A 25,027-nucleotide genomic window follows, 5' to 3' on the forward strand; every position below is an offset into this window, starting at 1 on the left:
CAGGAGTATGTGTGCATGCATGCTTCTCCCCCCACCCTCCACCCCCCCGAATACACCATCTGCTAACCCACTACTGAGCCACCCAGGATGGGGCCCGAGGAGGAGCAGCTGGGGGTGCTGCAGGGGAGGAAGGACTTAAAGTAGCCTCGGCACTGGCTCTCTCCCTCTCTCTCTCTCTCTCTCTCTGCTTCACGTGTATCCTGCAGGATTTTACTCAAAAAGATGCGCTGAGATCTGTGCAGACAACCCAGAGTGTGCAGCTGCAATATTGGACATTAGATCCTGATTAACACAATGTGGAAAATGAAATGGGCTGTGTAGACTCCTGCTGAGATCAGGATAGAATTGCTAAGGAAGGGCCAACGCGATGTAATCCCGCTTTCACAATATGGCCATGCGCTGGTCCTTTACAACAGCCGCTGGGGGAGTCAGTGATGATTGTTCATTAGCAAACTCAGTAGGAGCTAGCAGTAGACCAATCTCCTAAAGATCCTGAACTGTGCTCCTGCCTGCAGCCTAATCTGATGCACATTCACTGGTGAAATAAAATTAAGAGAGAAAAAAAAAAGCGACATCAGTATGAAGTTGACGTGGTTGTGAAAAGGAAACCATTCTTTCTTATGTTTGTAAACAATGTTTATTTCATGGCATTTGAGCAGCCGGTTCTGTCTTTCTTTCTTTTCTCACAGTTTCATGTGTGAGTGTGTCTGTGAGCACACAAAGCTCATGAGCAGAGCCTAAAGTCATTAATGTTAATGTGTGTGTGCATCCCTCACTATTCCCTGTGCGGCTCTATATATAGGGCTGTAATGATAGCCAGCTCGGGGAGATGAGAGTAGAGAATTAATAAGCCTTGGTAGAAGATCTCTACACTGTCTCTAGACAATGCCGAGGCTCTCTGTGGAAAAGCAGCAGAGATGAGATGTTAAGAGTTTTTTTCCCCTCTTATTTCTTTCTCTGCCATCCCACTGAGCGAAGAAAATGAATTGATTTCTGGTGGAGGCGTGCACGGTCCTATTTTAGCTGGAAATTCATTTCTGTCTCAGATTCATCTTGAAATTCTGAAGCGAACGTCTGATTTATTGATGAGATTTGGGGAGCAGCGTAGCATGGGTCATGTTATAAAGGAAAGGGTTCCGGGGTTAAATTGAGGATTAAATCGGAGTGCCATTACACATTAAAAACGGCTTTTTCTTCTTCTTCTTCTTATTATTAAATACAGGAGAAAAAGAGGATAAGACAAATTAAATAATTAGCTTTTAGCTGACAACATTAGGGAATTATAGTGAAGTCAACAGCTCTTTAGTGGCTCAAAGCATTTCAGAGATAGAGAAAATCTTTCTTTCTGTGCCCCAGTGTTACCTTCAGTCAGTGTGATTTGGGGACAGGACCCCTCCCATGTTTCCAGTCCTGTGATCCAAAGCCAGATGAGCCAACGTCCAAGCAGCGAGAGTGAGCTGGGGATAAGATGCCCTAGTTGCTATCAGTGATTGACTGTCTCTTTCTCCCTTGGGAGGGTGTATGTGAGTGTCTGTATGAAGTGAGGATGAGGCACAGCCCTCTGGTTCCCAGGGCTATATAACACGCTGCGTATTGCTCCTCATCTTAGGGCAGCCACAGCCCCGCTTCCAGCGATCTGTCAGCTGGGTGGAAAATGTATAATCTACCCTTTGACAATAGTGTCTGTGGTGGTGCTTGGTAACTAAGCTATCACTTTGGAAATTGTTAGTGAAGTTGCAGAATTGCTGCATGAGACAGTATCGATGTCAGGGCTGGGATGGGATGATTCATCCTCACAAACGTTGGTGAGCTTTAACCAGTGGTGACAGGTTTTTATTTCTTTCCTGCCAGTGACCTTTTCTAACCCAGCCCTGGACAATCATGGCATAACCACTGCAAACTCTAAAGTACGGAAGCACAGATAATGTCTTTTTCCTGTCACAACTTAGATTATGAAACAATTACACAAATTAAAGATTTTCCACCTTCAGTGGATAGCTACAGCAGACCTGAGATGTGAACGCTTGATGACATTTGTGTTTTGCACATGGCAATTTGAAATGCTGCATTAAAGGTGATTAAGGCATTGGGGATGTAATAAGGAACTTATAAACAGGGTTAAAAAATAGTAGCACATAATAAACAGGAGTCATATGAAGCTATTTCAACAGGAGAAAAAATATCACATCATTTAATTCATATTTAATATATGAATGAATGGATCAAACCGATATTAAACAGTAAAGTTGAAGATTTTTGGCTGCCCACCAGCATGAGCTGGGAGTTGGCTTTAGGTGTTTAAATTACACCCACGTAAAACTCCAAACCTTATCTTAAAATGAACTTTTTAGTTGTCCCTCTAATCCTTCTCTTGTTAGCAAAGAATATTCTGTCATGTTTTCTGGAGTGAGCTCAGCACTTGGTTTGATCTTTAAGGCAGCATGATCTTTTAACAATTGTACTGGGAAAGAGTCTGACCTTTTTTTTCTCTCTTGTCCAGCCTCAGTTTTAAGTGCAAACTAGACTGTCCCCTGTAGAGGACATGACCGCTTTCCTGTCCACTTCAATCAATGAATTTGCACAGGTCTTTAATCCAGACAAAACATTTTTTTTCCTTTCATTTTTGTGCCAGTGCCTCTCTCGGCATCTATTCAACCATTATCATTCAACCGAGCAAAGTCACATTCAAACGCTAATCAATTGATCAATATTTGCACCCCTGTTGGAATTACTGCGAAGCAAGTCTAACAATTTATAATGTAGCCGACTACTTTTTTTTCTTTTTTAAAAACTATAGGCAGTTTGTCCTCAAATGTCTGACACTGATGCAGAAAGTAGTGATGGCTCATTTGTTTCATGTAAAGGTTCAGCCATGTAAGGTGAAGAACTGTTTCCAGTCAGAGATAAAGTGAGCTGCACGTGCTCCTGACGACGTGAGGAGAGCGGGCCAGAACAAACAACCATCACCTGTTTGCTTTCTGTACATCGCACACTGCTAAAGAGTGTCTGAGCCTCAGGCAAACATCAATTTGAAGCAAATAACGGCACGATCGAGTATGCCTTTTGCGTGATGTTTCATTGTCGTCATTACAGAAACACTAGCTACCTGAAAGAGAGCAGAAGCAGCACCGGGAGACTAAGACCCGCCACGTTGCCCGCTCCCTGTAAGGTATTTAAGCCTCATTCTTCTCTTGCCACAAGAGCCTTTTATTCCAGGCCTCCCACCGACTACAGCCACACCAGCTCTTAGTTTTTCAAAGAGACTTTAATCATTTTAATATGAAAGCTGCTAAGTACCCCCAATAATCACTTTGATGAAATGGAGGACATTTTGAACAGCCCCCCCTCCACATTTCAGCTTTTCACCCCTGCCTTTCATCATTCTTTTCATCATACCAGCTCCATTGACTAATGCTGGATCATGATATGCTATGTAATTTACAACCTTACAGCCATTCCTAACTCCATCTCGATTCATCTCTGTCTTTGGCTTTGTCTGCCTTTTCAAAATCTATGCATATTGTTTTTTCCTGGAAATTTGTTACATGCAATACTCAACAAACGGAATTCACGGAAAGTAGATTTTAATTTGTTTACCCCCTGAAAAAAACACCCTTAAAATCCACAGAAATGTGGCTGCTGGAAATGAAAGAAGAGATTTGTTTTGCTTGATAAATTGGTGGCGTTTGAGTCTCATGCAAATTGTGCAAACTGGATCACATAATGGCAGCCTCGGGTTTGTAGTATTAACTTCTGTCCAGTTCACTGTCCTGTGAAAAAGTGACAGTCAAGAATAAATTCACCTACTTTTAAAGTCCACTTTGTACCAGCTTGAGCTCTTGCAGAATCTAGGACAAGGTTTGTCTTTATCTGCAGAGCAGAAGTGGAGCAAAAGTGGCAGTGACAGAGTTGGAATATTAGCTGTTCTGTTGCAAAATACTGCTGTTTTCTCAGAGTTCAACACTGTTGTTACAATTTCTCCTCATCTGCCAGTTGAAAAATATACTTATCAGCTGTTAGGTAAGGCAATCATTTTGACTAAAGCTGATGGTGGTTAACTATAAAGAGCATTGTTGTTCTTTTATATGCATAAATAATTTGAATGAACATCTGAAAAAAGTCTCTTGTGAGTCGCTTCTTTTTTTTAAATTAACCATTTTGTCATCATGGCATGGTTTGTGTGTCTATATTTTACACCATAGTAAATGTTAAAGAAGGGAAAATAGGAGCTTATTTAGGTTATTTATTGTGATGATTCTCCCACTGTGTTGTCAGCAGGGGATCCTCTGGGTCTGGTGGGTTGTGGGGGTCCCTGGATCTATCTTGTTTTGATACATCCCACAGATGCAAGATGTGATTGTGTTCTGGAGATTTTTGATCAGCATTTTTTTTTGTTTGTTTGTTTTTTTGGTGAGAGAGGTGTGTGTCAAAGTGGAATCCACGTGAATCTCACGACTCAAGACTTTCCCAGAACTCTGCTTCCCAACAAGACAATCGGTGTTACTCACCTCACCTTTCAGTGGTTTAAATGCTGCGACTAGTCGGTAGACATGATTTGTTATATGGTTGTTGTTTCATTCACTTTTTTACCAAACAGAGTCCAAAGTCTCATATTTATTCATATCCAATTAAACTTTTAATCGTTAATACATTATTTTCAGTCTTTTTTTTAATCAGGTTTTTCTCTTACCTTGAAATAATACAATACTCAAGCTTTGTATTATTGTGATGAAATCTCATTAAAATGGAATAAAGGGGGAAAAAATAATAAAGCCACTGAGAGTAGCTGAAATTGCTATTCAGCAGAATTCTGTGAAACCATATAAATATCAAGAAGCTAAAGCTGTTCCCATTAGAGTTATATTTAGCGATCCTATAAAAGTGATGCACAACTTGGTTGCTTTTGTTCCAAAAGGAATTTATGCATAGACAGCGACATACGGTGCTTGCTACCTTTCACATATCATTTTATGTATTACTGCAATTACAGTGATAGAAACCAAGTAGTGCAAATGAGTCTTTGTTGACTTATTTATCACCTCTTGTGTGTTACCTTGGTATCTCTCTTTGCCTTTTGGCAGTTGCACTGCCTTGTGGTTTATTTATACCACATCTCATCATTTATTAAAAACTCAGTCAGTGGGGCAGGCGGAAAAGCATTAGGGAGTGAAGTCGACAGGCTGCTAGGGAATCGTCCTTCCCGTGTGCCAAGTGGGGCTCCTCTTGCCCTCGCACTGTGCGCTTGGCGCCAAAAGCCTGCAGAGCTAGAAAGACAAAGGGAGGATGGTCAGGAGTGCCAATGAGTGTAAAGACTCTTTTAAACAATGAAAAATTGTCCCTTTCAAATATGAAAAGCATGAAGGGTGTCAGGAATTTCAGGCCCCACTCTATACATTTTTTTCAAAATGTGTTTTTTTACTCTCCTCGAGGGGCTTGCAGCCACTGGCATCAGATGAGAAGCTGAACAAACACGTCTTTGCCAAACAGACAAACGACCACATCTGCTCTGCTAAGAATGTGAAAACTATAAAAGACTAAGAAAGTCCGGAAGTGTGTATCAACAACAGTAGACATTTATTGTATGCAGAAGTTCCTGCCTTTTGAGGCCCCTTTTTGAAAAAGCTGAAGTTGAGCCGGGGCTTGACATCTTATTTCTGTTTAACAGTGGAAGAAGTTTCTTAATTTTGAAACTGCCTTTTGAGTAACTCGCATTATCACAGACATTAAGACATCTACATGTATTGAACAGTCTAAATGAAACTTGATCGCAAGTTAAAATTTCCCATCTTCAGGTTGACCTTCTTTGCAAAGAAGCAACACTGAGGAGGTAACAGTAAGTCTGAAATATTTTGCACCACGTGAATGTCATTGAGTGCTCTTTAAACTTCCGCATGTCGAGCCAACTTGGGTTTTTTTATGGATCAGAAGAAAAATATGTGCTCTTTTCGTTTCTGTGAATCGACCCTTTAATGATTCATGCATTGCTTTTTATGACTCCCTGCTGTCGAAAAAGCAGAATAATAAAAATTCTCAAAATGTCCCAAACAGCACTGAGAAAGGACATAACCTCAGCGAGGAATGTCGCGCAAGTGTAAGACATTATATGGAGACATGGAAGGGAAAACGGGAACACCCAAAATTACCAGCCCTGCCACTACAATGCCAAGTGCGAGCTCAGAAGTGCAGCTGTGTGAAGGAACGTGGCTGTGCTTACGTCTGCTTAAACACAGGTGTAACCTGGGATTGTGTGTGAATCTGTAACACTAGTGCAAAAACGTCACTGCTAGCAGTATTAAACCAACTTTGATTATGTAATTTAAGCTGTGTGGTTCAGTGACCTTTGGCTGCCTGTGTCCTTTGGACTCCCAGAGCACCTGCCTGCAAGCTGCCGACTCACCGTTTGAGGCACGTCTTTCCTGTGGTCTTTAACAGACTGCTTTTCCTCTGCAGGTGCAATCAGCTGTCATGACTGGCAGAGAGATAAGACCCTGACACAGATAGCGTAGAGAAAAGATTAACACGTCGCCGTGCTTTGCTCTGCTTCTTTTGTTGGCTTTGTGTCGCGTTTCAGCCAAAACCTCAGAATTTTCAAGTCAGTTGACTTGAAAGGGTGAATCGTGAGTGCGGCAGCTCAGTAGATCATAACCTCTTTTGATCGAGTGCGATATTGAAAGCAGGTGAAAGGTAATGGTACTGAAGAGTTCATTAAAATAAATAACCTGGCGATGCATTCATTTAGTCTGTAGATAAGCTTGTTTGCCCCCTGTAATGCATGAATGTTCAGGGCCCTTCTCACTTTGATCTGTGTGAATAGAAAGGCATCAAAGGAAACAGGGTGCACTGTGTCGGTGTGCATAATGACTGGGGAGAAATCTCATCACAAGGAAATTGTTTAACACGTAGTAGTGCTGCAGATTGATGGATGTGCCCTCTGCATAAATTGCCGCACTAACACTTCAATAATCACTGGCTGCTATCATAAAGGTAGTCCCTACGACTTTTCTTAAATGTCACACTATGTTATTGCCACACTGTCAGGGTGTTGGCAAAGGATATAATGGAGCAAGGCTGTCTGTTTTCATTGCACAATGTGGCTGCGAGCGAGCCAAGACATTCCCATTTGCAATTGAGAGTGCTTCCAATGTCGTATTTACATATAAAATGGCAGGTCGTGTCATCTTCCCTCGCTGTTAAGGCACTTGAAGACCTACACAAAACCTCATTTGAGGGCATTTACAGTAGAGCGTGCTGGATGTTATATCACACGAGTAAATGTGGGGAGTGCGGGAGCAAAATTGGCTACTATGATTTATAGATGCAGGGATTTTTTTTTTCCCGCAGCACTACTCACTCCCAGCTTTGCTTTTCTTTGCAATGTAAACAATTAATCCTGTTCTTAGAATATGAAAACTGCAGCTTACTGCTCATTGGGTGGAGAGAATAGTCGCTGCTTTTACAAAGGAGGTTGCTCACGAAAAAGCTACTGACTTTTTGCTATGTGTCGGAAAATAAGGATAATGTGAAGTGTGGACACGTTCTTTAAATTTGTTATAGAAATAATGATATTTTTACAAAAATGTTTTGCAGGACAAATACCAAATTAAAAACTGGTATCATATGAGTCTCACTTTAAAAAAAAAAAAAAATATATATATCAAACCTCACAGTATGTGTGATGTATGGAATAAAATACGTTTTTATCCTTTTTTTATAGCTTGTGCGCAGCTGTCCGTGGCCTCCTCGCTTGGGAAAGTTGAAATTTCAACCCCTTAAAATAAAGGTATGCAAATTTACTCATCACACAGTTGTGGTTAAAAGTTTTCATACACTTATCAGGGCCATGCATGTCATAGTAATTTGAGGCTTTTAAGGATTTCTTTGAATGCTGTACATCACACATCTAGAATGACTTTAAAAGACAAGAATTGGGTGCACAGGTTTGAAATGAATTTGAATTTTCAAAAGCATTCATACAGGCTAAAATATATACATACACCCCGTTAATACTTGTTTAAAGCTCCCTTAGCAAATTGCACCTCAACCACACAATTCTGGTGTCTAGCTTCTGGCACAACTCTGGCTGGATTTTGGGACACTCTTCTGTGGTTGGTTTGCCGCTGGAATACCACGTTGTGTCTAAGTTTCAACTTTCTAGCTGTTGATTTGAGGTGAAGTGAAAGAATTTGGTGGTACTCATCCTTGTTTATTATTCTGTCAACTTTGTTTAGTGCACCAGTACCACTGGCAGCATAACAGCCCCAGAATGTAATGTTACCACCACCATGCTTGACAGCTGGTACGGTATTCTTGGGTTTAAAAGCCTCACCTTTACTCCTCCAATCAAACCTCTTGTCATTGTGGTCAAAATAGCTCAAATTTTGTCTCTGAAAGGCACTTGGCTTGTCCTTGTGGGCAGCTGCAAATTCTAGTGAACCTTGAAAGTGTCAACATTGCTTCACCATGGACAGTGATGCTGGTGTTCTATTCGTTTCCAGTTTATGGCAGGCTTGAGTCTTGTTGGTTCCTGGGTTGTTCCCGAACATCATCTGAGTGTGACAGTCAGCAAAGCTGTGACACATCAGAATAACCTGAATTTATGTACAATCCTGGAATCTGCAGTTGTTTAAAAAGGGTTCCCTAAAGCTTGTGGAGCCCAGACTTTAGCCCTATTAAACTATATGAAGAAAATATTTGTGGATTATGCTTAAAAGCTGGTTCTTTGTGAGGAAAATAACTAATTTTCATGAGCTCTACCAACTGTCTTTTCATTGCTATGAAAACTGGTCAAATATCCATCCAGAATTATGCCCAAAGCTTGTTGATGGCTACCAAAAGTGTCTGATCAAGGTGCAACTTTTTAAGGTATTTATCCCCAAATTTGCAGGGGTATTGGTATACCTTTGACCCAGTATGTACACTTTTAAGTCTCTGTGTAATCCTGCATTGACTAAAGAAAATCCTAAATGTTTTCTAAGTTATGCACCCAATTTTTTTTAAGTCATTAAAGATGTTCTGTAAAGAAAGAAATCCCGAAAAGCCCAAATTTACCAATGCATTCATGACCACGGTGAGTCTATGTAAACTTACCACAACTGTACACCAAATGACTGTTTTTCATGTGTGCGCTTGTATTTTTTAGAAACTTGCCAAGATGAAATTCCTATCATGTTGTCACACGTGGATTTAAGATGGCAAAGGTAGATAGTTCATTTACATTTTAATAAAGTGTCATTTTCTTGTGTGTAAATGAACAAAAGAAAAGTGATGAAATCACGTTTTGCTTGTGATTTACTTGATAAAAAGTCCTCCAGGATCATAAAAGGATTGAGGATACTGAGCTTTTGTTTTAATAAAATGTTACTAAATCTTTTCACTGATTCTGACATATTTTGGAATCTAAAGTGAGGAGCAGTGAGCACAAACAGTCTTCACCATACACAGACACATAATTGATGCTGTTTGTATGGTTTCACTGCTTAGACATTTGATCTATAATCCTGATTGCCTACAGCCTCGCCGCTGATGTCAGACGATATAGATCAGGACGTCAGTGGTTGTTGACGAGGTGTTGCCTCCCGCATTGCTGGCTTCCTTTCCCTGGATGTCCTCCAAGTTACCAGGTAGCAGGCAGTGGGAAAAACAAAACAGATCCCTTTTCCCTCTCCTCGGTTTCTGACTTCTTTGAAAATTCCCCGGCATCAGCAAGATTGTTTAAAAAAACATTACCGTGGGAGTGTGCGCTGGAAAACACCACCCTCCTTGTCACGTTAACTTCTCGCTAATTTTAAGGGCTTGGTCTCGTATTTTCCTGTCTATGGTTTTTACCCTCAGTTTACACACTGACGTCGTGCATTCCATTTGTAAGAATCACCTCCTGAAGCAGACGTTCTTGCTTGTGCATGTGTGTGGGTGATGTAAACCTTGCAATTATGTGCCAGTGACACACACTTTGTCAAGAAGGAGTCTCAGGTCTGGGTTGTTAGAAAGCCAGGACTCATCAGTTGTTAGATCAACATGATGTAATTGAGCTTTTTAAAGCGCTTTGCCGGGCCGCCTGTGCTGAATCTGTTACAGATTTGGTGTTTTTCCTTCATGCATTTCCATTGGACATCGTGTTCTGATGAGTCTGTTGAGTGGCTTTGATATTGCAGCTGAAATAGCCAGACTAATGCCAGTAATAACTGGGGGAAGATTGAGAGGATAACATTGGGAAAGACATCTAGTGTGTCTTCTTTGCCAAAGGGAAGGGGTCTTGGAATAACAGGCTTAAGATTAAGGAAGAAATATTTTCTCTTTCTGCTCACTCTACTGGTTGCAAGAAATATTCTGTGGGAAAAAAGTCAAAATCTTCATTATGTTTGGTGACAAAAAATAAAAAAAGCATACTGTAACCTTTCCAGATTGAAATATGTTTTTTCTTAAAATTAAAACTTCAGTTTGTATTTTTTATTTTTGCACAATTGAAAATGTCTCCCTTTTAAAATGTTTGTTTGTTTGTTTGTCTTTAAATCAGATGATAAAACTAAATCATGTTTTGTATAGACTTCCTACTCCATACTCCACTTGGATGTTGTGGACTCACTTGTTGCTTTTGAAATGGTTGCTTTGAAGTTGGGGGCCACGAATAGTGGTGACAAATAGTAATGACATTGTGCTTAATTACAAAGTGATGTAGGCACCTATCAACCTTGCTTTTATATAAGAACATAACCAGTTGGCAATCAGCTGAGTTGTTATCTAATGCAAAGAGACAAGCCGGAGATGAGGTGCAGTTATCGGTGCACCCTGCATTTAGTCTGCAGTTATTTGCAAACCTTCACCAACCTAACTGAGAGCAATTGCAGTCAGTCCGAGTCAGACCACAACTGGTTGGAGACAGGTTGCCTCCCACCAGACAACCTATTTAATCACCTTGTAATCAAAAGTGGTCGCCCAGACGTTGAGCTTGCAAAAAGTTTGCATTAAATTCAATTAAATTCAATTTTATTCATACAGCGTCAAATCACAACAACAGTCGCCTCAAGGCGCTTTATATTGTTAGGTAGACCCTACAATAATGCATACAGAGAAAAACCCAACAATCATATGACCCCATATGAGCAAGCACTTTGACAACAGTGAGAAGGAAAAACTCCCTTTTAACAGGAAGAAACCTCAGACAGGTCTGAGAAACCTCAGGTTCAGGGAGTGGCAATCTGCCATGACCGTTTGGGGTTGAGTGGATGAAGACAGGACAAAAGACATGCTGTGGAAGAGAGCCAGAGATTAATAACAAGTACCAATGTACCAATTCACCAGGCAACCACCAATTTATCCTAGTTGCAAAGAGGCTGCTATCATAGTTTTGTTCTAGAGTGAGCAGTTAGCAGCACTCTACTGTCTGTGCCTTATTCAGACATGATCACAGTGAAAGGATCTCGCTGGCCTTGAGATTACTTTACACGTGTGAAGTGGTAATGTGCAGTAATTTGTAGTGTAACTTGTGTAACAGTTAGTCTTTGCACCTTACTTACAAGATGTCTTTCTAAGAGATGCTGTGATGTGAAGAAAAGAGGTCATAAAGTTCTGCAACGCACCCAAAAAACAATCAAACACCATACACGACTTAAATTTGGCTGAACACCCCTTGGAGGTCGTCTCCGTGGACAGCTCTGCGGTGCTTACAGTGGGGCTTCTATTTTTTAGTCAAAATTAATATTAGGGGTTTTTTTTCTTTTTAATTTTTAGAAACATATTGTAACTTTGTGATCAGACCTTTTATTTCATGCTCAAAGGAGGTCTTGAATATGCACAAATGTCTTGGCAATCAGCAATCAGGACAACAGTCCAGTCTAGACCAAAGGTAACCCATCAATACACCACTTATTCGATGAACAAGTCCACACTGTAATATTGTGTGAATACCACTAATACTAATAGTAAATAATGACACTGATACACTATCATTGACAGATTTTTTTTGTTGTTTTTTTTAAACCAAACTGACCACAGAGCCAGCTGAGAGGAAGCTTTGTAATGTTATTAAAACCCAGGGACTTTCCTCAGTCTTGTTTTTGAAACCAGTAAATGATGTTTGAGCTTTCCACCAAAATTTTTATGTTTCTTCTCTTTAGCTTATGGAAATAGAGTCATCCCATTGAAGTGTCTCATTGTTATAGGTTGTTATCATTTTTTTTATTTACTTCTGCACATCCCCACACAGGGGATTTCTGGTAAAGGGCCTGACCCTGCAGCTGGGCCCAGTTTATGCGATGCTGACTGCCAGGTGGCAATGAAGCAACTGGAAAACCCACAATAAACCCACAAACGCTCATTCCCACAAGAAGAAGAAGTTCTTTATGAGCCGTTGTCAGCACATCTGCCTTGTGCTCATTGAAAAACGCTAGATTTTCTTTTAATACGGTATCTGTTCTTACTCTTTTTTTGGCTTTTTTGGTGGGTGGATGACACTATTTTGAAGATACATTTCACCCCAAAAACAAGGATGCATGAAATTGCTTTTTGTTTTTCAGAACATATGATGTAAGTTAAGTTTTGTATTGAACCAAGAGTAACTATTTCTTCATCCAGCAGAATCCTGCCAGCAGGGTATGTGGGAGTTGAGTCAGTGTCACTTTGCCATAATCACCATAAGCTAGTTTAAAATAACATACAGAGCTGAAAACCCCCAATTAGAGTTCAAGGCCCTCTTGTCACCGTGAACTAAATCTGTCACGCTAATCACAATCTTGTAAATTAGGCACGCTTGTTTGCCTGCCTCTTTTGCTGCCTGACAACTGTCTGTCTGTATCATTTGATCTCTTCTTTGAAATAAAAAGAAGAAAAGTCTGTTTTATTCCCAGCACCTGCCTCAGTATATTTGTTGTTTTCACTACAGACTTCAGCGTATCTGCTTCAATTCTTTTGTGTATTCCAAGGATTTCAATGAGTCCTTCCATCCATCCAATCTCTTGCTGAGAGTCGCTCCCAGGGCTGGTCTGATGCAGACCACACGCAGAGCTTGTGCATGACGGCATTGACTTCTCATTCACTCTGCTTACTCTCCCAGGACTTCCCTTGGAGAGGTAAAATAGGGTCTGCAGCGTTATTTTGCCCCTTCCAAAACCTCACAGTGAGTTTCGGCATGCAGGATGGATGCATGGATATGTTTTGGGATGCGAATTTTGAAAATTGCCTACAACAAAAGTACAAACAAAACCAGCCTGAGGTCTACATTGACAAGTCCGCTTTGATGTTGCATACTCTCCCAGTGATGTCAACCTGCCTCTATTAATGCCGTTGTCATCTACAAGAAAGGGCTCGGTGCTTGACAGAGAGTATTGCCAGCAGAAGACCGTCTAGGAGCCAGAGCATTAGCATAGAGGCTAGACAGGTCCACTTTCAAACCCAGTCACCCGAGCTGTCATCTATCAGCTACCGCCGCTTGTTGCTGTGAGCCCCTGTCATGGCTGGGTCTCAAAATAACTACAAAATAATATTCAAAGAAATGCCTGTATTCTGTAAAGATATTTCTTCTGCAAAGCTCATCTCTCTGCCGTGCTGTAATTGGGGTGTGACCTAAATATCTGACTGAAGCTGCACTTGAACGAGTCTGCAGCCTTATTGACCTACATTCGAGGAGAACATTGGTAAAGCTTTGCAGGAATCGATACACCCCAATGTCCTTGCACTGCACAGCGGGATTGTCTGTCTGAATGCAATTCATTTTGTTGTTGTTATTTTTGTGTGAGGCTAATAACTTTGATTAATTTACTGTGTTGCTATGACCACATGGTGTTTGTTACCAACCTGTTGGCCAGCTGAAAAAAAAACAGGAAGTGTTTGATTTTAAAACCTTTTTCTCATACAGCTTTTAATTTTTTTAAAAATAAAGAAATAATTTTGATTTTAAGATTTGTTTGGGTTAACAGAGACTTTCCCTTTTGTCCTCTTTGTGTGGCTGTATCAGCTGCTATTCATGACACAGTCGATTTGATTGAAGCCTTGAGTTTTCTTTTTGGCGTGTTTATGCTTTGAAAGGAATCTTTCCCCCCCAAGTGTTTCACTCATTTTCATGTGGTCAGTTTTTGTCCCTAACTTTGTTTCGGCTTAAACCCTCTGTGATCCTCAGAGATGGTGTCTGCAAACAGCACTGATCGCAGACAAAAGGAACAGAGTGGCAAATATAGCCGTTCTGCATTCATACTGCAAATGTTTAATGCTTTTCATTATTTATTTAGATCGCAATTTAGTCTTTAAATGGCTGCTGAACTTTTGCACTGTACACTTTATTCATCTGTACAAAAAAAGGGTTCAATTACATAAGTAAAATAAATTTTATTAACACATTTACATAGTAATGAGGTGTCTAATCTGTTTGGGTAAAGGGATTTACATAAATGTAGCGTTGTACGTGTCGATATTCAGACAAGCAAAAGACTTTTGATGACATAATCACAAAATCTTAGATTTTGTGGGGGGGGAAAGGATTTATGAGGCTTTAAATGTATAATCTAACTGTTAGGAATTCATCAGTGCAGAAAAGGTCTAAAATTAAAACAGAAAGACAAAGGCTTGAATCCGAATTCATTAGGGGTATTCCCTGTGGCTTTGTAATTGATCGTGACAGATCCACCTCCTGATGATGACAGCCTCCTTCCTACTGTGAGCCCTCACTGAGTGGGATTGATTTAGGACTTCCTCCATGCTCTTCTCTGCCTTGGCAACAGCAGTAAAATCGGCTCCAGCCTGATGTTTCTGTGTTCTTAGCCCTCCAGCTTGGTTTGGTTTGCACGCGCCCTGTAATTAGGAACATCCTCCGGGTCCTGTAATGTCCATGAATTAGGAATTGTTCTTTGAGGAGATGGTCAGCAGTGGCACATGAGGTTGGAGACACTGTAGAAATGTATAAATAAACCTTTGTTCTGTGCGGATTTTAAATTACAAGGCTGTTTTCAAAAGCATTTATCATCTGGAAGATCTAAGGTTGAGACTAAATAGAAGTTTGACACCTTGAGCCTGTCTTGAATGAATGCTAGCTGTTAGAAAAAGTAAATAAATAGAAATGTCAGAAGCGCTGTTGTTTTACTCAGTCTGTATTAAAGTGTCACTTAGCAACTCTTTTAATGAAGCAATAAAAAAGCAACTATCCAAATAGGACAATGAACCCGATCCAGTTCCTCAGTGAAGTTAGCTTTTATAGTTGTGAATAAAATGTTACTTGAAGGACTGCAATCAGAGTTGTCAAGAACAGCTGGAACAACTTAATCCTCTGACTTTTCCTGCCGTGTAATCATCACGTCTGAATTTTGGGTTTTGATTTGTATGCAAAATTACTGCAAAGTGCTATTCCCCATCAGCCTCACCTGTGCTCAAGGTTTAGCGCTAATTAGCAAGCGTGAGCCGGGTAAGGTGATAAACTGAGATGGAATACATGTTAAACACGGGGGTGCCAATGGAGTGAGACTATTGGGGAGCAGGCCGGTGGTGGTGGAGTGGTGTCAAACTAATGAGCTAATAGAGAGATTACGACAGTTATGCTAGTTCAAAACAGAAACATTTCAACAAACGCTAACTGTATTTAAAGAGAAAAACACTGTGAAGTCGAAATGAAAATTATATTTCTGATGGGTGACACGGTGCACTAGTGGTTAGCACTATTGCCTCACAGCAGGGAGGTCCTGGGTTTGAATCCATTTGCTGACTGAGGCCTTTCTGAGTTTGCATCCTCCTCCCGGGTCTGCCTAGGCTCCCTCTGGGCACTCTGGGTTTCCCCCCACTGTCCAAAGACATGCATGTTAGGTTAACTGGTTATTCTAAACTGGCTGTAGGTGTGAACGTGAGTCTGAACAGCTTTTTTTCTTTCTGACAATAGACTGACGACCTGTCAGGGTGTACCCCGTCTCTTGGCTAATGACAACTGGGAGAGGCTCCAGCCTCCCCTACGACCCTGAAGTGAAGAAACGGGTGAAGATGGAGGGATACTTTCAGCTTTGGTTAACAGACCTTTACTACCTTTTCCTACCTCCTCCTACCAGGTAGGAGGAAAAAAAGAAGACCATAGAGAGGATTCGTGGATGTAGTGAAGGAGGAATAAGATACAGAAGAAGATGCTGGTGATGGGGTGAGACGGAGGTAGATGATCCGCTGTGGTGACCCCTAAAGAGAGGAGCTGAAAGAAGAAGAAACTATAACAGAGCTCAGCACTTTCTGACTCTCTGTAACAAAAGATTTAACAGTAAAACTGAAACCCCTCACCTTTCTACAATAAAATAAAAAACCGATTGTGATCTGTGGACTCGTAAAAAAACCGTCACTTATTTATCATTTTTAAAAATGGCATGTTTGAAATCTTTTTGTGTGTGATATGTCCCTTTGAATGTTTCTTTAACTGCACTTTTCTAAAATTTGAGAAAACTCTTTCGTTCACCTTTCCTCAATGTCACTAACTGTTCTAATCAGATTTCCCTCTCACCCCCTTCCTGTGCGCTTACGTAACATCTCTCTTGAACCATTATGCATGATTATTGACACGTGATCTCAACAGTGAAACGTTGTCCGGGCTCTTCCACTGTTAGGAAGTCGCTTTTCTCTGACCAGCAGCCAGAATTACAGGCAGGAAATTGAGAGCAGAATCGGTGCCAGAGGGTGTGTGTGTTTTGTAGCAAAGGGTGTTTTGTGGAGACAGCAAGTTGGATTGTGGATCCCTTCCCCCGCACGGCGCCATGAGGCCCACGCACAGGAAGCTTCTCCTGCTAAATACAGCCACCCCCCACCCCACCCCACCCATCCCCTCTGATCTACAGGTCTGCACACACAGAGAACACGCAGTGAAAGTAGCCTCCCATTTGCCCATCCTGCTAATTTGCCATCCCCCATCTACCCAACAGCTGTAGCTTGTAATGAGCTCTCAGTTTTAGGATTTCTTGCACCTCATTGTTTTTGAGATGATGTATTTCTGCGTGTTAACGCACATGACCGCGATCTGACCCCACTCGGTAATCACACAGACACAGCTCCGGTAGAGACCCTCTGACCCTTTGTGCCAGAGACCCTGTAAAAAGGCAGACAGGGTCTATGGTTTCGGAAACAGGATTCTTTACGACCTTCCTCTTTTTTCATGGTTTGCATTGGAGTTACACCCTTTGCCTTTTTGGATTCTGTGCAGGGCCTGCTAATCAGCTTTTAACATACTGCTAAAGACATAGGCGCTGCAAAAATGAAGCCCTAAGTACATCTCTGTACCAACACCTTGGTTAATAATGTTGTCTCTGTCCACACTAGAACATTTTTCTAATCTTAAGCACCGGAACAGACTGGAAGAGTAGCTGTTATCTCAGCAGAGTGCTGTCTAGCTAGCTGCATGTCAATCTCTTCAGCTCTGGGTGAATAAAAGAGAATACTGTGCATCAGCACTCTGCAGCCAGCAAGTAATTTAGAGGCATGACATTCTGGATTTAGTGTCAGACAAATGAAACTTTTTTCTGGGAGATTTCAGGCAGTCGAGGGACCTGTTAGCAATAATTATGGAGCATTCACGGCATTTACACCAAACCTACACCGTAAATTGTTTAATTTAATCCCAGAGGTATCCCTATGATTTATATCCTTTTTGGATGATTTACCTTTAACAGCAATCTTTACTGCCTCAGGAAGAAGTATGACCATCAAAGAAAGTGGTGGAAAGAAAGGGTGTGTAAATTTCATGTAGGGCACTAAATCCAGTTTAACTCCAGTTTAAACCATAACAATAACCTCTTCTGATTTTAAATCAGATTTTAAGAAAGGTTTTTGACTGCTCAATGAAAGCAGAGAAATCTAGTAATAAAACACTGAGTGGGCAATTCATTTTCCCACAGAGCCACAGGAGAAACTGGAACTGTTGTGGAGGGCCACACCAATAAGCTCAGTTCTGCTCAATATTATTTTTATTTCTCTGTAAACTGCTCCTGGTAAGGGTAAATGTTACAGTTATGCCCTAAAGATGGCCCCCTGGGAAAGTCAATTGCCTCCCCCTCCTCCAGGCTGATCTAACAAGTTGTTAGTGAGTGGCTAACAGTTTCTCATTGACACGCCCAGCAGATAATGAGCAACATTAGCATTAACTTCAACAGGTGTGATCACTAGATGAATGCATACAAACAGGTTTTCAGAAAGTTGGCTTCAAACTATGCGTTGAGGACAAAGGTATGGAAGCTTGTTTCAGATGCTGGGAAAAGAAGGAACGAAAAAGATATCCAAATTTGCTGGTTATTAGCTCGAAATTTTACTTTCCTAACTAAACCTTCAGAGAAAATAACGAAAAAAAATAAACTTGTACTACAAGCCTCATTTAACCATTCACAAGCACATAAGCTCTTTTTTCTATGAATAAGCATATTCAGATACTTTTATTGTTCAGTGTCTTTGTTAGTGGCCATTTATCCTTTATGTTTAAAATATGCTCAAAAATCGGAGAAAAATCTGATCAAGAACATAACAGCCTTTTGTTTCGTTTTGTTTTTTTGTATAATGAACCCTTGTTAGCATCTTTGCTTCTGGTGTTTGTCTTTTTTTGAGTCAAGGGGAAAAAAAGATAACTTTAATCTCTAGGTACGTTCTGAGTCACTGTTCGAGCCTTTTCTTTTAGGCAGTCTTTGGGTTAACCTGTGTGTAATGTAGGCCAATGTGGCTTTACTGTTTAAAGGAAATGACTGTGCTTCTACTGTAGCCGCTGTGATGTGGACAGAGGTTTTATTCAGCGATAAAAGTGTTTCAGTACCAGTAATAAAATCTCCAGGAGAAGGCAGGTCCGTGAACGTTTGTACAGTAAAGGCTGTTTGGCTTGTTGAAACTGGCATCCTACAGAATTTGAGAGTCGGTTATAGACCAGTCACAAACATTTAACTGATTGTTGATTGTCAGATTAATCTTGTTGCTAGGATGTCTGCCTGTTGGAAATCTCACTGCGGGTTTTACATTTATGCTGTTATGTGGCCTGAATGGCCTTTTTAAATTCATTCAGCTTAATGTGCTCCTCAAAAAAACTACGCCTTTCTATGGCTAGGAAAAACCCCATGTGTTTGTATACCGTTTAGTGGTGGGCAGGTAGCATACAGTGACAATTTAGAGCCTTTTCCCTGAAAACAACTGCCTGCTGTGCCTGGAAATTATGCTGATGTGTGCAGTCAGACTCAACCAAAATAATTAAAATGCAGGGCATAAAACCTAAACAACAAGCTGAAATATACTAAAACGACACGCAGAGCAGAGAGGGGGGCCACTGAGTTAATGCTGTGTGTGTTAATATGAATGATCTCTTTAATATCACATGCAGTCATCTAAAATTAATCCCAGGTTTTGCATTATCTTATCTAGAGATACGGCGCATGTTCAGCCCAGATTATGAAGTGATAGTAGTAGCTGTTGACCTTACTACCCAACCTGTGTTTTACTATCTACCACTACTGTTTGGTGACTGCACAGTCAAAAAAATACATATATGTGGGTTTGTTCAATCCAGAGCAACAATATTTGTCCTCAGTGATCCTTCAGTCCTGTACAGTATGCCTAGCAGATGCTGGCTGAGATGTAGCTGGCAGATTGTGGGTGATCTAGGCGCTCTGCGGGAGGTTGCAAATGAAGGAGATAAGCAAAAAAACACTTTAGGATAAGATGGGACGGATGAGGTTAAAGCCTCGGAAGACTGGGATAATAGGAAATGGGAAGAAATTTCAGCTGAGTGGATGACTTGATGGCAGACCGCTTCTGAATCAGTGTGTGCAGAGCTTATGTGAGCGATGTGTTGTATGACTGCTACCATAAGGATGTGCTAGAAGTGATACCAGTGGATCAAAGTGAAGCAAAAAGACTCTGATGAAGGAGTGCTGCAGCTGCCTTCACTGAATGGCTCGGGTGGCCTGATCTAAGCTCAGTTTGTCGTTACATTGAACTCAGCAGTAAGTGGCTTGTCTTAATGTGATTAGAGCTCTTTGAACCCTTGCAAGACCCCCCCCCCCCCCCCCCCCACACACACACACACACACTTGTGTAACCTTTCTCCCTTCCTCAGGTGATAGTGTGGGTGGTGAAGATTGCCACACGCAAACCAATTGACTCAAATATTAACGGTCCCACTTTTATTAAGAGCTCAACAATGATGCCTTCATGATTTTGTTATTAAATATAACAGCCTGAAGTAGCAAAGTAGATGATTTACAAAAAGGATTTTATCTCACAAATGAGCTCAGTTGCCACTTATCTGTGCCATTAAATCCCTCCTTGATAACTGGGGCGTTTGGTGTATTTTCCATAGGGCATTCCTGGTTCTGAGCATTATTGACCAGTGGCACACAGGCATTGACAATCAAACATGAAGAGAGTAAGCTCAGCTGTTTAAGGTACTCATCTGTGCGGTTTCTGCTGGTGTGTATTAATGGGGCTTTGGAGTGCTCCTGAGCTCCGCAGACTCCTTATCCCCATCACTGTTGTGTAAAGAGAGGGAGCCTAATCCTATCTGGCCTGCAAATCCTCCTCTGGGGCCCAGACTGTGTGGAAACAGGCAAACCAACGCACAGGCGCCTGGCTGGCCCACTCTCTGTGTCTTTTGTACACTTAGTCACACAAGCACAGACGCTCGCGCACACATCTGGATAGCAGCCAATTGCGCCGCAGTCACAGGTGAGCGCTGTAGATTACCGAAAACAAAGAAAGGGATTGTCAGGATATCTTCCGCATCACCTATACGCTGTGGTGGAAATTGTTGCCTCTTCTCTGTGCGTGTGTAATGTTATTGATGCTATAAATAGAAACGTAAATCAGCAAATTCAGGACTCTAAGCACCTGGACTACATCTTCCAGCTTTACATCAAGGTTTTAAATGGATAACATGTACATAAATATGAGTCCTAATTTCAACTCTTTGGTGAGTGTTCTTTTACTGTAAGACAGTCGATTATTACACTGCGGCCAAGCTAACCTGACCAAATGAAAACAGTGACCTCCTGTCCACAAGCCGGAGAGAACAGTTCTCTAATTGTTGCTTTGCTGCTCTGCTCGCCTTTGCCAGCCAGCTACATTATCCCTAAATGACAAACACACAGTGTTATTTCGGGCAGTCCGCAAAACTGCAGGAGTCAGTAGGACTCTCCAGTAAAACACAGACAAATGATAGTCTGCCAGGTTTGGTACACAAATCATCCAGTAGAAATAAGCAGTGTGCGTCCAAAGTATCCTTGTGTTGAGACAAAAGTGCCTTCATTTTACAAATACAACTGAAAAAAATCTATGCTTTGATTCTAAATTGTAGGCTATCATGTGTGATAGGGTTTCGCTCTGTTTATTTTAGTCCCTTCTGTGTTTGTTTTTGAGAAAAAAAAAATCAAGCTCATTTATTTTTAACCGGAGCAGTCGTGAGCATCACTCTGATCCTCTCCGATCAAATGTTTGTGAAGTTTTGTTTGCAGAAAGCTTTGCTCTCTAATACGATCAGGTGGAGCAAAAAAACAAACAAACATCCAAAACGTGTCGTTTTCAGCTGAAAAAAACGTTTCCTGGGAGAGCGGTCACTTTGTTTTTATATGACAGTAGGTTCTACTCGTTTAGGAGAATGGAAATTACAATGGGAGAAGGGGAAGTCCCTTCCTCATTTGACTGACAAACATGACAACCAAAATATCCAGTTGCTTCTGCGTCATCAGCGAAAGCTTGCACAGTTCTGAACCCCTTTCACCTGGAAGAAATTGGCATAAGTCACGCAAACAACTAGTTTCATGTTTCTGCTTTGAAATATTTTAACTGGGGTTTTTTTAAGAAATGTGTTTAGGTTAAATATTTTCATGTCAGACAGAAGACACATTAAATAAATACAATTAACTTTACTTCATTATCAAGAAATGTCAGCTTTTAGATCCATTGTTCTTATGGAGCATTAAGGCAAATCGAGCACCCTTGACTAAGTCAGTGTGCAGCAGAGGTTCAGAAGGTGAGACTTCAAATTGTTCTAGCAGATATTGTAATTGATTTACAATATTTGCATACCATATACAATTGTGTATGTTGTTACATCAGTCTATAGGCTTATTAGCTGTAAAGTATGAAAGGATTTACCTGAACAGTTACTGTTACCCGCAGCTGTTGAATGGAATGTATTGAAGTCAATGTACTTATCCAATGTTAACTTCAGCTCCACAGCAAAAACACAGGTAAAACTTTTGTAACAATTTTTATTATGGTTCTTATCAAAAGTTAATTTTATCTGTGTGTACTGAAAGCATAGAGTTTAATTTTTAAACATCTTGCCTTAAAAAATAACAGCTTAATCTTCTGTGCCATTATATCACTATGGGGTGGCTAGCATATGTTGCTAACTTCTGGAACTATAGCGAGGCTCTGTGATCTGCCATTACTGTAAACCAATGGTCCATTAGAGTGAGATGACACAAATCTTCCATTCAGCAACTCTGGGGAAAACCAAAGTTAGCCAATGGATTCTCATGACCCTCTATCACTTTATGTTTTTTGTATTTTGCTTTGCTTTGTTTTAACTAACTAGTCTGTTGTGTTGTAACTGCTTTTACTTTCCTTTTCTGCTTAGTAAGATTCAGAAAAATGTTGTGGGTTGAATTAACATTCATGCTGCATTCCTTTTAACTTTCAAGTCAAATTTCAGAGGTGGGAGTGACACTGCAACTGAGCTGTCATCTATCCGCTACCACTGCTTGTTATTTCAGTATTGGTAGCTGAAAAAACAGGCTTTGTTCGCAAGGTAGACCCATTTAAAGATCTCTACTAATACCTAGAGTACAACATTTAAAGCTGAACATTGGGAAATACCCAAGTTTCGAGTGGGATTGAACTGAACTCCAGATTTCCTTCTTGAAAAATCAGACAAGCTCCACTAACCCCTGATTTCAGCGCACATAAGCAGTGCTAAAATTGTAAGCTAGGCTACTGCTGTGTATTTGTGAGTCACTAAATTAGCCGCACACAAGGCGCGGACCAGGTTCTATCCATGAATGTGTTGCAGTGACACTTTCAAGTTACAGACATCGCGTTGTATTGCTAAGAGGGGATGAATGGCTACATCAGCTTGGGAGCAATGCAAAGTCTGTTTTTCCATGCATTTCCGACAAACACTCCTGGAATGCAGTCAGCTCAGGAACAACGTCACTTTCAGCTCTGACAACCAATTCCAAGGTAGCGTAAAAACACCACTGCACGGCATTTACAACTGAAGGCCGGTTGGTTTTCTGTGTGTGCCTTATATGGGAACCACAAGTTCCTACAACTGTTTTCCATCTTGGATAGCAAAATCGGAGTTGGTGTTGTGTAGTAACACAGAATTAAATGTAACGCCAAGGGTCTCGAGCTTCCACATTTGAAAAGCAGGGAGTGTCATGAAGCCACCACGTCACAGCATGGCAAACAACACTTTGTGCGTATCCCCGGATGACTGTGGCTTTGACATAATAGGAGTATTTGACAGCTTAGGAATGAAAACAGGTTGGGCCAGCTTTTTCCTCATATTTCAGAATGAACTGCTGTGACACCTGGTTGCTTTAGACCAAGCTAAGCTAATGAGGCGTCTGCCATTTTTAAAGTTCTATCCTACATGAAAAAGGTGTCATGTTTTTCTGACTGCGTTTTGCTCTTATTAAACAAGTAATGTGGCGGTGAATGACGAAATGGCAGGGGCTGTACCGCCGAACGGGACATATCTTTGTCACAAGATCGAGAGATCATCAACAGAGAAATCATTCCATCACATCTGAGTAAAATTTGCAATTTTATTAATCCCTAATCGCTGCCTTGAATTGGAATTATTCCTCGCGGATTAGCTCCCCTCTTTATTCCTCTGAGGCTTATACTCCAATAGTCAATCTATCTCAGCTCTGCAGAGCCCATAAATTGTGGCTAAAGAGGGTAGACAAACACAGTGGGCTGGCAGTGTGGGAATCAGGCGATTTAATCCTTTGTCATTATCTGGCAGGCCCTGCCAGCAGACATCTGCTTGTGAATGCATTTTAAAGGAACACTGAGAAAACTGGTGTTACTTAGGTTGGAGGGGAAGAGACACACCCTGGTCTCTTTATACCACTAATATGCACTTCATTGGGTTTGGCTGTTCTTCTCAACAATGGAGAACGGCCCCAGTCGTTGATAGTTTTATCTCCGAGTGGCAAAACAGACGCCAGAACCTGCCTGTCTCACTGCCAGCCTCAGCAGAAAAAAAATATCACTTCCTGTATCCTGCCGCGATATGGTGGGCAAAACTGATGAGTCAGGTTTGTGGAAAGGTGAAATGATTAGTCATGCTTGAAAACAAGAATCTGGAGCAGTGAAGTAAAACGCTATGCGGGAAAAGTTTATTTATTTCATTTTCTTTTTCGTTGACAGCAGCTGACTGGGCTGTTTCGCATTCAACAGCACACAGGCGAGGTCCAGAAGTCAATTTGTGAAAGTGGAACTGAAGCGTAATCTAGTTGAGAAGGTGTATTTGACAGAAAAACAACAGCAGGAAAAAAAACAATAATGTATGAGTATAAATTAAAAAAAACAAAACAGGGGAAGCTGATCCTGTTTGTTTCTTAAAAATGACCGTTGGAAAGGCAGTGTGGCAAATAGAGGGAAACAGAGTTGGTGGAAAGGATACTAATCTAGACGTAATCCCCTCAGCATCTGCCGCTGATGCATTAATCAGACAGAAAGGAAACATGTTATTCTGTAATGCCTCCTCTTATCTGAAGCCACTGTTGTTGAATTTTGCGGCATGGATAAGGGTCACGCGTTTCTTTATTCCAGAAACAACAGCAACAACAACATTTCACACTTTCCCAGCGCAGTTTACACAAGCTGATCGCATTTATAACAGCACTTTGATTGAAAACTATATGTACATACATTTATAGATATATAAATGATTTGCAAAGGATTTCCAAACAGCTTTGTTATTAGATTATAAAAGATTTAAAAGCTCACTCCATCTTAAAGGAGTCTTATTAAATTCACTGCCTCTGCCATCCTGTCAGCAGCAGACCCTGTGCGCTGATCTGACACGTATTTGCTTGTG

At 41.0% G+C, this 25,027-nt stretch overlaps 1 long non-coding RNA gene across 1 annotated transcript; it reads left to right on the top strand.

Moving 5' to 3' along the window:
- The first annotated feature begins 1,377 nt into the window (after positions 1 to 1,377).
- LOC113029776 (uncharacterized) lies at positions 1,378 to 16,397 on the top strand. Its single transcript, XR_003273494.2, has 3 exons — positions 1,378 to 3,169; positions 7,715 to 7,780; positions 15,854 to 16,397. It is a non-coding gene; the product is annotated as an uncharacterized LOC113029776 (long non-coding RNA).
- Positions 16,398 to 25,027: the final 8,630 nt, after the last annotated feature.

Source organism: Astatotilapia calliptera, chromosome 9 (assembly GCF_964374335.1).
Source record: "Astatotilapia calliptera chromosome 9, fAstCal68.1, whole genome shotgun sequence".
Lineage (NCBI taxonomy): Eukaryota > Metazoa > Chordata > Actinopteri > Cichliformes > Cichlidae > Astatotilapia > Astatotilapia calliptera.